This window comes from Bubalus kerabau, chromosome X (genome assembly GCF_029407905.1).
Source record: "Bubalus kerabau isolate K-KA32 ecotype Philippines breed swamp buffalo chromosome X, PCC_UOA_SB_1v2, whole genome shotgun sequence".
In the NCBI taxonomy this organism is placed as follows: Eukaryota; Metazoa; Chordata; class Mammalia; order Artiodactyla; family Bovidae; genus Bubalus; species Bubalus kerabau.
The window spans coordinates 52,289,692-52,303,432 of record NC_073647.1 but is presented as its reverse complement, the minus strand read 5'-3'; the positions used below and the strand labels follow the sequence as shown (position 1 = coordinate 52,303,432).

Below are 13,741 nucleotides of genomic sequence, written 5' to 3'. Positions count from 1 at the left end.
TGATGGTGGCCTCATAGAATGAGTTTAGACGTTTACCTTCCTCTGCAATTTTCTGGAAGAGTTTGAGTAGGATAGGTGTTAGCTCTTCTCTAAATTTTTGGTAGAATTCAGCTGTGAATCCGTCTGGACCTGGGCTTTTGTTTGCTGGAAGATTTCTGATTACAGTTTCAGTTTCTGTTCTTGTGATGGGTCTGTTAAGATTTTCCATTTCTTTCTGGTTCAATTTTGGAAAGTTGTACTTTTCTAAGAATTTGTCCATTTCTTCCAAGTTGTCCATTTATTGGCATATAGTTGCCAATAATAGTCTTTTATTATCCTTTGTATTTCTGTACTGTCTGCTGTGATCTTTCCATTTTCATTTCTAATTTTGTTGATTTCATTGTTCTCCCTTTGTTTCTTGATGAGTCTGGCTAATGGTTTGTCAATTTTATTTATCTTCTCAAAGAACCAGCTTTTGGCTTTGTTGATTTTTTTCTATGGTCTCTTTTGTTTCTTTAGCATTTATTTCTGCTGTAATTTTTTAAGATTTCTTTCCTTCTACTAACCCTGGGGTTCTTCATTTCTTCCTGTTCTAGTTGCTTTAGGTGTAGAGTTAGATTATTTATTTGACTTTTTTTCTTGTTTCTTGAGGTAGGCCTGTATTGCTATGAACCTTCCCCTTGCTGCTGCTGCTGCTGCTAAGTCGCTTCAGTCGTGTCTGATTCTGTGCAACCCCATAGACGGCAGCCCACCAGGCTCCCCTGTCCCTGGGATTCTCCAGGCAAGAACACTGGAGTGAGTTGCCATTTCCTTCTCCAATGTATGAAAGTGAAAAGTGAAAAGTGAAAGTGAAGTCGCTCAGTTGTTTTCGACTCTTAGCGACCTCATGGACTGCAGCCTACCAGGCTTCTCCATCCATGGGATTTTCCAGGCAAGTGGAAATGCCATTGCCTTCTCCAATGAACCTTCCCCTTAGCACTGTTTTTACAGTGTCCCACATGTTTTGTGTTGTTGTATTTTCATTTTCATTCGTTTCTATGCATATTTTAATTTCTTTCTTGATTTCTTCTGTGATTTATTGGTTATTCAGCAGCGTGTTGTTCAGCCTTCGTATGTTGGAATTTTTAATAGATTTTCTCCTGTAACTGAGATCTAATCTTACTGTGTTATGGTCTGAAAAGATGCTTGGAATGATTTCAATTCTTTTGAATTTACCAAGGCTAGATTTATGGCCCACGATATGATCTATCCTGCAGAAAGTTCCATGTATGCTTGAGAAAAAGGTGAAATTCATTGCTTTGGGTTGAAATGTCCTATAGATCAATTAGGTCTAACTGATCTATTGTATCATTTAAAGTTTGTGTTTCCTTGTTAATTTTCTGTTTAGTTGATCTATTCATAGGTGTGAGTGGGGTATTAAAGTCTCTCACTATTATTGTGTTATTGTTAATTTCCCCTTTCATACTTGTTAGCATTTGTCTTACATATTGTGGTGGTCCTATGTTGGGTGCATATATATTTATAATTGTAGTATCTTCTTCTTGGATTGATCCTTTGATCATATGTAGTGTCCTTCTTTGTCTCTTTTCACAGCCTTTCTTCTAAAGTCTATTTTATCTGATATGAGTATTGCTACTCCTACTTTCTTTTGGTCTCTATTTGCTTGGAATATCTTTTTCCAGCACTTCATTTTCAGTCTGTATGTGTCCCTTGTTTCGAGGTGGGTCTCTTGTAGACAACATATTTAAGGGTCTTGTTTTTGTATCCATTCAGCCAGTTTTTGTCTTTTGGTTGGGGCATTCAACCCATTTACATTTAAGGTAATTATTGATAAATATGATCCCGTTGCCATTTACATTATTGTTTTGGGTTCAAGTTTATATACCCTTTCTGCATTTCCTGTCTAGAGAAGATCCTTTAGCATTTGTTGGAGAGCTGGTTTGGTGGTGCTGAATTCTCTCAGCTTTTGCTTGTCTGTAAAGCTTTTGATTTCTCCTACATATTTGAATGAGATCTTTGGTGGGTACAGTAATCTGGGCTGTTGATTATTTTCTTTCATCACTTTAAGTATGTCCTGCCATTCCCTTCTGGCCTGGAGAGTTTCTATTGAATGATCAGCTGTTATCCTTATGGGAATCCCCTTGTGTGTTATTTGTTGTTTTTCCCTTGCTGCTTTTAATATTTGTTCTCTTTGTTTGATCTTACTTAATTTGATTAATATGGGTATTGGAGTGTTTCACCTTTGGTTTATCCTGTTTGGGACTTTCTGGGTTTCTTGGACTTTGGGGTTATTTCTTTCCCCATTTTAGGGAAGTTTTCAACTATTATCTCCTCAAGTATTTTCTCATGGTCTTTCTTTTTGTCTTCTTCTGGGACTCATATAATTCAAATGTTAGGCCATTTAACATTGTCCTGGAGGTCTCTCCGTTTGTCCTCATTGCTTTTATTTATTTTTTCCTCTCTGTTTCATTTATTTCTACCATTCTATCTTCTACCTCACTTATCCTATCTTCTGCCTCCGTTATTCTGTTGTTGGTTCCCTCCAGAGTGTTTTTTATCTCATTTATTGAATTATTCATTATGTATTGACTTCTTTTTAATTTCTTCTAGGTCCTTGTTAAACCTTTCTTGCATCTTCTCAATCCTTGTTTCCAGGCTATCTGTAACTACAATTTGTTTTCAAGGTTTTGGATCATTTTCACTATCAATATTCCAAATTCTTTATCAGGTAGATTCCGTATCTCTTCCTCTTTTGTTTGGTTTGGTGGGCATTTATCCTGTTCCTTTCCCTGCTGGGTATTTCTCTGCCTTTTCATCTTGTTTATATTACTGTATTTGGGGTGGCCTTTCTGTATTCTGGCAATGTTGTTCCTCTTTATTGTGGAAGTTCCTCACTGTGGGTGGGGTTGCATGAGTGGCTTGTCAAGGTTTCCTGATTAGGAAAGCTTGTGTCAGTGTTCTGGTGGGTGGAGCTGGATTTCTTTTCTCTGGGGTGCAATGAAGTGCCCAGTAATGAGTTTTGAGATGTCTGTGGGTTTGGTGTGACTTTGGGCAGCCTGTATATTAAAGCTCAGGGCTATGTTCCTGTGTTGCTAGAGAATTTGCGTGGTATGTCTTGTTTTGGAACTTGTTGGCCCTTGGGTGGTGCCTGGTTTCAGTGTAGGTATGGAGGCATTTGATGAGCTCCTGTCGATTAATGTTCCCTGGATTCAGGATTTCTCAGGTGTTCTCAGGATTTGGACTTAAGCTTCCTGCCTCTGGTTTTCAGTCTTATTCTTCAGTAGCCTCAAGACTTCTCCATCTATACAGCACTGATGATAAAACATCTAGGTTAATGATGAAAAGTTTCTCCACAGTTAGGGACACACAGAGGTACACAGAGTTACATGGAGAAGAGTAAAGGGAGGAGGGAGATAGAGATGATCAGGAGGAAAAGAGGGTGAATCAAAAGAGGAGTGAGAAACCTAGCTAGTAATCACTTCCCTATGTGCTCTCACAGTCTGGATCCCTCAGAGATGTTCACAGAGTTACACAGAGAAGAGAAGAGGGAGGACGGAGACAGTGGTGGCCAGGAGGATAAAAGGGGGAATCAAATGGAGAGAGACAGATCCAGCCAGTAATCAGTTCCCTAAGTGTTCTCCACAGCCCGGAACACACAAAGAGATTCACAGAGTTGGGTAGAGAAGAAAAGGGGGAGGTGGGAGATAGAGGCAGCCTGGTGGAGAGAAAGGATAGTCAAAAAGGGGAGAGAGCAATCATGCCAGTGATTTCACTCCCAAGTAAAAATGGGTACTGAAGATTGGGTTCTTAAAAGTACAAAGTTCATAGCAAAAAATGAAAAGCAGAAGTTAAATACCTAGAGGAGAGGTTAGAGTCTCAAAAATGCAATATTAAAAAAAGTCACAAAATTATAAAAAATATGTATATGAAGTTTGCTTTAAAAATAGGGTCTTTTTTGCAAGGTAATAGTAGGTTATAAAAATGGAAATTAAAGGAGTAATGGGGACTTAACTATATATATATATATTTTAAATTTAAGAGATGATGATAGTAAAAATATATCTAAGACTTTCTCTGGAGCTGTTTTGGACAATGTGGGTCAGTTCATTTTCAGATGGATCCTTGGTCCAGCTTGTACTTCTCAAGGTCTATAGGCCCCTTCCCATGTAGTCAGTGCTAAGTACAGGGTTTTAATCTATTGCACCTGTCACTTCCAAAGCTGTTCCTTCTGTTTATTTTAGCTTCTTCTGTTTGCTGGTCTCTTAAATGTCTAATTTCTGCCCTGACACAAGGGGGGCGGTGATGGTCACTTTTTTTAGGCTCACTTGTTCAGTTGTGCTGTGAGGAGGGAGGAATACTGCAAACAAATGTCACTGGCATGTGCTCACTGTGATTCAGCCACACTGGGTTTGCCCCCATCACGGCATGTGTGCTTTCCCAGTCTACACTCTTCAGGCTCTAGGTTGCTCTGCTGGGAACTGTCTGATGTTGGCCCTGGGTTGTATGCACTCCCCAGGTCTAAGCCTCTCAAGTTCAGGTTCTCGGGTACTCTGCAAAGCCACAGACTTGGTTGGGGCTGTGTTTTGTGCCCTTCCCGGGTCCCAGCAGCTCAGGTGACCAAGTGCTTGGCAAGCACAGTTGCCCCCAGTTGAAGGCTGTGACTTATCCCCTTCCCCGTCCTAGCCACTTGGTTTTCTGGGTGTACAATGGGCGCACCTTCTCAGGTATGTCGTGTGTCTGTTCTGGGGAGCTGATCTCTGGCTGTGACCCTCCCGGCAGATGTCAGCCATCCAGAATCCAAAGAAGTATTGGTTAGCAACGAAGTCTGCTTGCAGTTTGGTATAGAATGCCTCTCTGGTGCCACAATTGCCCCCTTCAGGCTCTGGCTGCCTTACCTACCTATCTCTGGTGGGGGATGGGCCAGTCCACAGCCGGCTACCTCTGCTCAGTCCTTTGTTCTGTGAGCAGGCCTGGTGGTGTCTTAGGTTAGGGCTTTTCACAGAATAGCTATCCCACAGTCTGGGTTGCTATCTCAAGCTAGTTCCCTCAGATTGCCCTCAGGGCATTCAGGCCCGGTCCTTACCCTAAGCAATGCAGCCCATGCCTCCCTGTCCAGCCCCGGCTTGCTAGTGGGGATGTGAGCGTCTAGGCTGCCACTCTGCTGGAAGTTGGTGTTAGGCACATAATCTGTGGGTTTTAATTATTTATGTTTCCTCCCAGGTATTTTGCCATCTGAGATTCCAAGGCCACAGACCCACCAGAGAGAGTGTTTCCTGGTGTTTGGAAACTTCTCTCTTTTTTAAGACTCCCTTCCTAGGACAGAGATCCATCCCTACCTCCTTTAACTCTATTTTTATTTTTTATATTTTGTCCTACCTCCTTTCAAAGACAATGGGCTGCCTTTCTGGGTGCCTGATGTCCTCTGCCAGCATTCAGAAGTTGTTTTGTGGAATTTGCTTAGCGTTCAAATGTTTTTTCGATGAATTTGTTGGGGAGAAAGTGGTCTCCCAGTCCTATTCCTCTGCCATCTTAGGACTGCCCTCCTGAGTGGTCCTTTTAAAAAAAAATGCTAATTTATATTTAACTGAGTGTTTGGTGATGATGGAGTAAAAGGCAGGAGAATGATGAACATAACTGCCTTGATAAACGATCCTAGACTTGTATGAGCTTTTGCAAAGATCTTGATAATCCTTAGTGGTTAAGGGCAACTTCATGCAACCAAATAAGATGAAATTAAGTCAATAACCTTAAAAAAGGCTAAAATGTTTTTTTTTCCCCCCAAACACATCAGAGAGGAATGTGAATAATGTACATACAAACTGGTGTTCTGTCAATGACAACAAGGACTATGTGTTGGTTCATATCAAATCCGAGAATATTGGATTACCAAACATATAACCTTCTTGTGGTTTTCTTAGTATGCAGCATTCATTATGGTAGTTAGATCCCTTCACTGGCTTTTTGCAAGTCTGAAGTTGTGTTTCTTGTGTCGTTGCTGGCATCTCCACCCTCAGAGCTGCTTTTATTTTCTTCTTCTTTGCAGTCCTTGTCATCTTTGTCTCCTGGAGATTTCTGGGACTGTTTAGAGGATTTCTTTGAAGTGTATGACTTTTTCCGCTTTGAGCCTGCTTTTTCACTCTTTCTTTTGCCTTTTCCATCTTCCTCTACTCTGTCGCCTTCTTCCTCACTGCTTGTGTCAGTGGTATTCCCACCTTCTCCCTCGGTTTCTGAAGAGCTCTGTGGCTGAATTGCCTGGTATCCAGTAAACTTTACTCCTGTGTTATTTTCTATTTCCCACAATCCTTCATCAAATTCTTTACATTTGTTTGATTTTCCAAACTTGTCTTTGTATTCCTTGTAAGGGAAGAGGTGTTTGGGACCTAGAAAAGCAGTTTTGTAGGTGCCAAAAAGAAGATAGGGTACTTACTGGCTGGAGGCTTCACAGCTCCCTCTGGGAGTTCATCAATCCCAGTGGGTTAGTGCAGGTAGCCCTTCATCTTGGCGAAGACCAGGTAGCTTGCCTTGTACTCATGGGGCTGTGGACCCGCCATCCAGGCCGCTCCCCTTCCTGGTCATTCTTGGGAGCCGAAAAGATTCCAGGATGCTGCCCCCACAGCAGGCCTCGAACTGGGCAGGTGGGCGGACAAGCGGCCACTCAGATAAGGGGAAGCATCAAGGTGGCGGCTGAGGCAAGAGGGTGGGTAGGGGGGCTCAGCAGGCTCAGCAAATCACCACCCGGCAGCGAGAGAGGAGAGTCCCCGGGCTCTCGGCTCTTGCCCAGGCCGAGGTCCCTGCCACCGTCACGCGCTGCCCATAAATTTTAATATTTCAGAAAAAATGCCTATTTCTGGTACTAATTCCCTCATAGATGTTTTGAACATTTTGGTGATGTTGTCCTGAGGTGTAGCAGCCTTAACTGTCCTTATCTTAACTGGATTTCTGGTTCCGTAAGCCTTTTCAGTACAATTTTCAGTCAGTAGTGGCATTTTCTCAAAATTAACATGTGGAAGGTAGTGTATAATTAGTAGAGAGTATGTGCTTTGCCTCTTAACTGAACTTTGAGAACATTTTCTGTATGTCTAGCATCAGTCTACCTCATCCCACCAGGAATGAACAGCCCATTTTATTCTCTCTTGATTTGGACCATATGGCCCATCTTTATAAATGAATGGCTATGTATGTGGCATGATGTGAAAACTTCTGACATTCCCCTTGGTGTCTTAATATCTCTCCTATGCTTCCTGCCAGTATTCTTTACAAGGTCTTATATTATCATTCCTGTTGTGATTTTGAACAGACATTTTAACTTTTATTAGCTGCAGTGTTTTTGTATGTACAGCAAAAGTAATGTGTTATTCTTAGGTTCAAGGGAGATTATTTGTATGAAATGCTTAGTAACAACAACAATGTGGTAACTACAGCAAATGTGAGGATAATTTCATTTTATTTTTATCGAAGACATTATAGTTACTCACTAGTATTTCTAATTATTTTCCCTTTCAAGGTGTAATTGAAAGTTGGACTTCCCTTCCCCTTTGAAAATAGGTGCAGCCATTAGAATTGCCTTGAGCAGGCAACAAAATGTGAGCAGAAGTTATGAGTATCATTTCCAAGCAGCTGTCTTAAAATGTTTGTCTTGTTCTCCCTCATAACTCACCATGTCAGTTAAAGTAAATGACAACCTTCCAGATAGTGGAGATTTGGTCAGACTGTGTCTCTGAGTGAAGACCTGTGGAGCAAAAGAGCAGACATATAGGGAATATAACATGAGGCAGAAACAAACTACTGTTTTTAAGCCAGTAAGATTTTGGTATTGTCTTTTTACCATACCATATATTATTGTATCCTGATTGGTTTAATCTTATTAAGTCTTTCATAATGTTGAGTATTTTTTAACTGTGGTAAAATACACATGAACACAGGATACTTTTCCATTTATTTATATGTTGTTTCATTTCTTTCAGCAATATTTTGTTGTTTTCAGTGTACAATTCTTTCATCTACATGGGTAAGTTTATCCCTCAGTATTGTATTATTTTTGCCATATGTTATTTGTTATTGTAGTAAAATATACATGGCATAAAGTTTACCATTGTAATCATTTTTAAGTGTACAGTTCAGTGACATTAATTATATCCACATTATTGTGCAACCATCACCACTATTTATCTCCAGAACATTTTTCTCACCACAAACTGAAATTAATTATGTGCCAATTAAATAATAATCATCTATTTCCCTCACCCTCACTCCCTTGTTACTACTATTCTACTTTTTGTCTATATGAATTTAACTACTCTGGGAAATTCATAGTATAGAAATCATACAATATTTGTGTTTTTAAATGGTTTATTTCACTTTGTATAATGTCTTCAAGATTGATACATGTTGTAATGTGTCAAAATTTTCTATTCATTTTTAAATTTGAACAATAATTCATTGTATGTATATAACAACATATTTGCATATCCATTCAGCAGTTGAGGGACACCAGAGTTGTTTCTACCTTTTGGCTATTGTGAATAATGATGCTATATTATATAAACATGAGAATTTCTCTTTCACTTCTTTGGGGTATATATCCAGAAGTGGAATTGTTGGATCATATAATTCTATGTTTAGTATTTTTTAAGAATCGTTGTACCATTTTCCATAGTACCTGTTCCGTTATACATGTCCCCCAGCAATGCAAAAGGAATCCAATTTCTCCATATCCTTGCCAACACTTATCATCTTCCTGCCTTCCTTTCTTTTTTTTTCTGATAGATTTCAGGAGCTATGCTGAGCTGGGAGACAGAGAGAGAAAGGGAGAGAGAGGGCTGAACTGTTACATGTCACAGTAGCTCATTAAAACAACAAACCATTAGCCCATTAAAACAACAAACCAAAAATTGAAAAAAAAAAAAGTGATTAATCACTTACTGTGGTAGTAGAAGACATTAAAACCAGGAAAAGTGCCACTTTCCTCTGTTCCCCCATGGAACAGTTCACAAGTGGGTGATCAGGTGTATCAGCACAGATATGGGCTACTTCTCAGTGTTGAGAGAGCACCAGATAAAAGGCCCCAATATTTTTATGGACTCAGGGGTTGCAGGTAGGTCAGGAAGAGGGCTCAGAGTGGACTAGTACTGAGTCAGAGTAGATAAAAGTGACTTTAGAATTTCCTCCATCTTCTTCCATAAGGAGGTATTGGCAGAGGTGCTTGAAAAGGACCTCGAAGGAAGTCCTCAGGTGAAGAGACATAGGAATCAAGGCACGAAGGCTAGGAATGTAAATATGTGAAGGGCATGACTAGCTAGGAGAGCCTGAGACCTTGACTGTAACTCTCTTCAGAGATTGTGATGCACTGAGCCGTGGCTGCGCAGGTGCAGGAGGGCCTACAGGAGCTATCCCATGTTGAATGTCAGGAAGGGAGGTTTGTTGCTTTAATGGGCTAATGGTTTGATGTTTTAATGAGCTACTGTGACATGTAACAGTTCAGCCCTCTCTCTCTCTCCCTTTCTCTCTCTGTCTCCCAGCTCAGGTACCTCTCGTCCAAGGTAAGGAGCAAAGGCTACACTTTGCTGGAGGAGCCAGGAAGAGATACCCCACGCCCAAGGTAAGAGAAACCCAAGTAAGAGGGTAGGTGTTGCAAGAGGGCATCAGAGGGCAGACACACTGAAACCATAATCACAGAAAACTAGTCAATCTAATCACACTAGGACCACAGCCTTGTCTAACTCAATGAAACTAAGCCATGCCTGTGGGGCAACCCAAAATGGGCGGGTCATGGTGGAGAGATCTGACAGAATGTGGTCCACTGGAGAAGGGAATAGCAAACCACTTCAGTATTCTTGCCTTGAGAACCCCATGAACACTATGAAAAGGCAAAAGGATAGGATACTGAAAGAGAAACTCCCCAGGTCAGTAGGTGCCCAATATACTACTGGAGATCAGTGGAGAAATAACTCCAGAAAGAATGAAGGTATGGAACCAAAGCAAAAAGAATACCCAGCTATGGATGTGACTGGTGATAGAAGCAAGGTCCGATGCTATAAAGAGCAATATTGCATGGGAACCTGGAATGTCAGGTCCATGAATCAAGGCAAATTGGAAGTGGTCAAACAAGAGATGGCAAGAGTGAATGTCAACATTCTAGGAATCAGCGAACTGAAATGGACTGGAATGGGTGAATTTAACTCAGATGACCATTATATCCACTACTGCAGGCAGGTATCCCTCAGAAGAAATGGAGTAGCCATCATGGTCAACAAAAGAGTCCGAAATGCAGTACTTGGATGCAATCTCAAAAATGACAGAATGATCTCTGTTCGTTTCCAAGGCAAGCCACTCAATATCACAGTAATCAAAGTCTATGCCCCAACCAGTAACACTGAAGAAGCTGAAGTGGAATGGTTCTATGAAGACCTACAAGACCTTTTAGAACTAACACCCAAAAAAGATGTCCTTTTCATTATAGGGGACTGGAATGCAAAAGTAGGAAGTCAAGAAACACCTGGAGTAACAGGCAAATTTGGCCTTGGAATAGGGAATGAAGCAGGGCAAAGACTACGACAGAGAGGCCTGGCGTGCTGTGATTCATGGGGTCGCAGAGTTGGACATGACTGAGTGACTGAACTGAACTGATGCCAAAATCAAAGTTAGGAAATCAAGAGGCTTGAGAATATACAGATTATTTTAGAAAATGTGTGCCATGTTTACCTAAGAAAAGTAAAAAATAAGACTTGAGAAAATATCCAGATGTCTGGATAATGTGTGCCACATCCATATCATTGTTTGAAATACTCATGGAATTGGGTTTAAAATGTGTACTTATTTGTATATATTTATTTCAGGTTTTCACTTCACTGTTACCTTATAGGTATAGTCACAAAAATATTTCACTATGTTTTGTACTCAACTAGTTTGGTTTACTTTGACATTTCACAAACAGTCGTGCATGTTTTCTTACTTTACATGATGCAAACTGTGAAAGGCTGCCAGTTGTATCAGGTTAGACAAATATCATTCTGCCTGTAGAAATCAGATGAAGAGAGTTCATGCAGCCTGTTTACCTCATCTGTCAAACTAGAATAGAACGACATATTATAATTCTGAATCTCATTGCATTCACTCAACCTCTGCTTTATGAAACTTGGCTGGAAAAAGTACATAATGCTGGGTTTCGGATCTGTCTTGCTGTTTCTGAATTTGGAATAAGTAACTACATATGGTGGTACCAATATTGTATGTCCATATGACAAACACAAAATTTAAATTTTCTCTTCCTGAAAAGACTTTTGGTACACTCAGTATAATTTACAGTGTTGCTTATGAATTCATACACCTTTTCTGCCTGAGGAGAGGGATAAATTGATTGATTTACATATTTGTTAAATATATCTTACAAGGATGCACACACATGATATTTCATCTCATTTACAGGGTCACTTTTGTTTCAGCTAGTCATAAATGGAAGACATGAAACAAAAGTCGACATAAATTGAATATCTAAAACAGAAAATAAAGTAAAACATGAGATATAGACATATATTCATAGACATACAAAGGACATATATAGAGCAAACAAAACATAAGGTTTTAAGGAATGCTTAGATAGCATATTGAAAAGCATAGACATTACTTTGCCAACAAAGGTCCGTCTAGTCAAGGCTATGGTTTTCCAGTGGTCATGTATGGATGCGAGAGTTGGACTGTGAAGAAAGCTGAGTGCCGAAGAACTGATGCTTTTGAACTGTGGTGTTGGAGAAGACTCTTGAGAGTCCCTTGGACTGCAAGGAGATCCATCCAGTCCATTCTGAAGGAGATCAGCCCTGGGATTTCTTTGGAGGGAATGATGCTGAAGCTGAAACTCCAGTACTTTGGCCACCTCATGTGAAGAGTTGACTCATTGGAAAAGACTCTGATGCTGGGAGGCATTGGAGGCAGGAGGAGAAGAGGACGACAGAGGATGAGATGGCTGGATGGCATCACCGACTCAATGGACGTGAGTTTGAGTGAACTCTGGGAGATGGTGATGGAAAGGGAGGCCTGGCGTGCTGTGATTCATGGGGTTGCAAAGAGACAGACACGACTGAACGACTGAACTGAACTGAGTGCTTTTTAAATTTAACAATGTTACAATAAATGCAAACTCTTTTAAATTTGTTTAACATTAGAATTAAATATTATCTGTGAAATATGATTCAGGCTTTCTGGTAAACAAAACAGGAAATATATTCTAGATATTTTTATAATTTCTTCATCTAAACGTGACTGTTTTTATTAATAGTATGACTTGAGCCGGAGAAGGCAATGGCACCCCACTCCAGTACTCTTGCTTGGAAAATCCCATGGACAGAGGAGCCTGTTAGGCTGCAATCCATGGGGTCGTTAAGAGTCGGAGACGACTGAGCGACTTCACTTTCACTTTTCACTTTCATGCATTGGAGAAGGAAATGGCAACCCACTCCAGTGGTCTTGCCTGGAGAATCCCAGGGACAGGGGAGCCTGGTGGCCTGCCATCTATGGGGTCGCACAGAGTCGGACATTACTGAAGTGACTTAGCATAGCATGACTTGAGGATTGTTTTCAGTAATTAGAAAGTATTTGTTTTTGGTGCTTCTTTAGCTATAACATCTACTTTCTGGATAGCAGAGAGATATTAAATATATAATCATACACAATTTTACAAATGTAAAAATAGAGTAAATATTTGAAAGACAACTCTTTCTTCTGTAGTAAGAGTAAATTCACATTTCTTTGAACTATGAAGTAACCTTAAGATTTATAGCTATTGAAAACATTGCCATAGAGCAAGAACTCATGTTATATAATCTTATAAATGTGTCTCAAGGTTCTGTGTGTATGTATGTGTGTGTTTTGTGTGCTCAGTCATGTCCAACTCTTTGAAACTCCAAGGACTTTAGTCCTTCAGGCTCATGGAAGTTTCTAGGCAAGAACAGTGGAGTGACGTGCCATTTCTTACCCCTGGGGATCTTCCTGACAGAGGGATTGAGCCTGCATCTCTTGTGTTGCCTGCATTGGCAGGCAGATTATTTACCACTGCACCACCTGGAAAGTTTTAGGTGGTAAATAATAAATATTGCATAAATTAGGTTTTCCAAAAGAATACAATATATGGAAAATAATTTGATGATTCCTCATTTTGAAAGATTCCTGAATACCAAACAACACCAGACTTGACAGAACCATCTAGTTTGCATTGGTTATAAGGTCAGGTCATGTGGAAGCTTAGACTAGTTTACTGATTGTTAATATAATTGTTTGGATCAGAACAAATTACACTCCACAGCAGGAGGTTCCCCATATAAATCACTATTTTATTTTATGTCATGTTTGACACCATAATCCTGAACCATGAAATTCCTATGCCCTTTGAAACTGCAAAGAATCACATTCATTTTTTTCCTAAATTTGGTTTGATTGACCCCTTTAAGAAGTTTCAGAGCTGTATTTAGAACTCAGCTCACCTAGGAGGTATCAATATGTCATAGTATATAGCACTATACTGGGGGATTGATGTTTTCCTAGAAGTTACTTTTTTTATGTCAAAGTATGTAGGTACCAAATTGTCTCTTATCAGAGACTATGAAATATAGCTGGAAAATTGCATTCAATAGATTTTTGTAGCATGAAAACCAGAGTTTAAATGCTAGCTCTCCTACATCATACAGGGAATCTCTGGTGTCTCAGTGGTGAAGGATTCATCTGCAAAGCAGCAGATGCTGGTTCAGTTTCTGGATCAGGAAGATTCCCCGGA

At 40.1% G+C, this 13,741-nt stretch overlaps 1 pseudogene; it reads right to left on the bottom strand.

The window, feature by feature from the left end:
* Nucleotides 1-5,919: 5,919 nt before the first annotated feature.
* On the bottom strand, nt 5,920-6,530 carry LOC129640021 (hepatoma-derived growth factor-related protein 3-like; annotated as a pseudogene).
* Nucleotides 6,531-13,741: the final 7,211 nt, after the last annotated feature.